The following is a 2,974-nucleotide window of genomic DNA, read 5'->3' as shown; positions in this document are numbered from 1 at the left end:
TTGTTTTTAGATATCATCTATAAAAAAAAAGAAAATAAGAGTTTAAAGTAGCTTTTATATTATTTTTCAAGTTAGTGAAGTTTTTATTTAAATGTCAAAACGTATATATTTTGTTTTTTAAAATCATCTATTTCGTTTATTTTAAAAAAGAGATTAAAGTAGTTTTTATATTATTTTTCAAATTAGGAAAGTGTAGCATCTTTAACACAAAGTTTGAAATTTCTTTGAAAATGAAATAAGACCAAGGATGTACATCTAAATCCCTTTTTCAATAACACCGTTAAATAACTATTGTGTGTGCATCTTCCATTGAAGAGTGGAGCAACTTAGAGCATGTAGGGAGTGCATGTGTTGCATTTGCAACATAGCACTATTGTAGGCATAGCCACACATTTGGCCCATCTACCGTTAGGTGCATAGCATGATCCCAACGACATCCTACCTCATCAAGGAGTATGTGACTAAGTGTAATCAATCAAACAAATAGGATTATTTGAACAACACATTCACCTACACATCATTTTCAAATCATATGGTGGGAGAGGTTGATGCAAGGAGAGGGTAGATCATGTGGCTAGCAATCCCTTTAGGCGGCACATGAAACTATAGAAATAGGGAACTAGGGAAGGTTGTAGATCTATGTATGGATATAGTTACATAGACAAATACAAAGACTTATGGGATTCCATGAAACCTTGTCATGAGATTTTGCAAAAATTCAATCAAAATTGGCTAGCTAAAAGTTTTCATTACGCAAATAGATTATTAAGTCCCATTGAATAGAATATTAATTTTCATTACCCAAATAGAATATTAATTTCCATGTGTTTTTTGTGCATGTGCCAGCCAGTGTGCAGGTTCTGGCACCACTATTCATATGCAGATAGAGATTTTGAGAACTGAGATGAGGGCATTGTAGGATGCTAGGGCACCCCCTCACTTGGTTGCGAGTCTCGATTCAATCATTGATGCTCTAGGTCGATTAGACACAGTTGACGACGTTTTGGATACCTTTCACGCACAAGCTGAGGCAAAGATCGGTGGTCATGGCTTGGATTGGAGAGCCATTCGAGAGTTGTTTGAGTGTGAGTCACCTCACAAGCAGGCCTTAGAGGATATGTTTTGGGATGAGGCGATGCAACCACGATCAGGGTAGCCATTTTATATTTTACTTTGTAAAAACCCCGTCACAGCAGCACACATTTATCCGAGATGTCTCACTACGAATGGTGGTCGATTGCCTCACAACCATCAAATAGCCAGGTCATTTGCCATGCAGCTATACAAAGAGTTTGTGCTTGGTCATCGGGTAGACTACCTTAGTACCCATCCAGGATCAGGAGTGGGACATGGTAGGATGGGACATCAGGAGTGTCAGACTGTAGGTGTTCGGCATCGATGCGAGGCACCAAAGCTGCACACTATCCCTGCACCAGCATTGCGAGATGTTGGAGGACGAATTAGGGGGGATGTTCATTCAGTGGCCTCATCCTTGTACGACATGGTCTCTGCCCTATCGAGATCACTTTCGATTCCACCTCCCCCACCTCTCACATCTATGGAGCCTCCCACATCTACACCACCTCCCACATCTACACCGCCTCAACATGAGTTGGATACTCGAGATGCACGGATTGTGGAGTTGGAGGCATTGTTGGCTGAGTCTAGGGTCGAGATTAGTTATTTTAATTATTTTAGTTTATTTTTTTGTTGCATGTTTTGAACTGAAGTTTTTTTGTTCATTCTCACCATGTACGTGACATGTTTGCTTGGCAGGCACATCTATTGTGACAGGATATGGAGTCTCGTGTATGATAGTTGGAGGCAAATTTGGAGGAGCAGAGGATTTGGACACGCATAGCCTACCATTGAGCGAAGCACTATATTTTGCAGTTGAGACATATTAGTCGTGATCCATCTTGCCATAGGATCCACCCTAGTGTGGCCCTGTACCCGCTCGTCCTGTAGATGTGCCGACTAGGACACCCATAGATGCACTAGTCATAGCCAGGCTTCCTACCACCACTTGCATCCTTTGCTACGAGGATTTTGACACCGTAGGGTGGTTTAGACTAGGGTGCGGCCACATCGCACATCTCCATTATTGCATGACCCGCCACATGGTGGCACGATCAATGTGCCCTATATGCTTTGCTGACATTGATGTGGCCACTTACAAAGGACTACGCATGGATGCTCTGTATCCTGGTCATTGTCAAGCCATTGATCCATTTGCCCGCGTGGTCTTGACAGAGCACTATAGGGACGAGACACATAGAGCTTTATTGTAGCAGGAGGGTTGTGATACTTCAATGGTTGCAGTGTGTGTTCCGCGATGCTTCTCATATGGTGATTTCATGCCAGGTGATGAGGCACGAGCAGAGGAGGCACATCGTATTGAGTGAGAGGTAGAGCTTCATATATCATTGCAATAGTGGGCGGAGCAGCAGCTTGGATGAGGCCGAGATCAGCATCTTATACATGTAGAGACGATTACTCACGCTGGATTTGAGGCATCAGTATTCACAGATGCACGACTTTGGGAGCTGAGGCGTGCATACATAGAGGAGGCAAGGGAGGCAGAGATGGCAGCAGTGGCTCATGCAGCATGCCCTCCTCTTCATTAGGATGAGTCTGGCCCATCTGATCCAGGAGATGAGGTTGGCCCATCTGATCCGGCTTTGCCTAAGGGCACACAGTGGACGGTTGGGTAGCGGGTCATACAGGAGCCACGTCAGAGGACGACTAGAAGATCATATGTGGAGTTATCATATTTTGGTTCATGATGATTGTTTAGGCTTCACACATATCTTGTTTAGGGATGTACTTTTGCACGATGATGATGATGATGTACACATTCATTTTGGTACTTTCATGATGTTCTTCTTACTTTGTTTATCTCAGTTTATAGTTTTTTAAAATCTAACATAAACATTTAAAATTAGGAGTATCATTTTGAATTTCAGATATCTCA

The 2,974-nt window shown here is 42.6% G+C and overlaps 1 pseudogene; it reads left to right on the top strand.

The window, feature by feature from the left end:
• The first annotated feature begins 1,135 nt into the window (after window positions 1-1,135).
• LOC147901013 (uncharacterized) lies at window positions 1,136-1,861 on the top strand (annotated as a pseudogene).
• The last annotated feature ends 1,113 nt before the right edge of the window (window positions 1,862-2,974 follow it).

This window comes from Dipteris shenzhenensis, chromosome 6 (assembly GCF_047967505.1).
Source record: "Dipteris shenzhenensis isolate YYH24624 ecotype China chromosome 6, Dip_SZ_1.0, whole genome shotgun sequence".
NCBI lineage: Eukaryota > Viridiplantae > Streptophyta > Polypodiopsida > Gleicheniales > Dipteridaceae > Dipteris > Dipteris shenzhenensis.
This window is presented reverse-complemented; position numbering and strand designations above follow the sequence as displayed.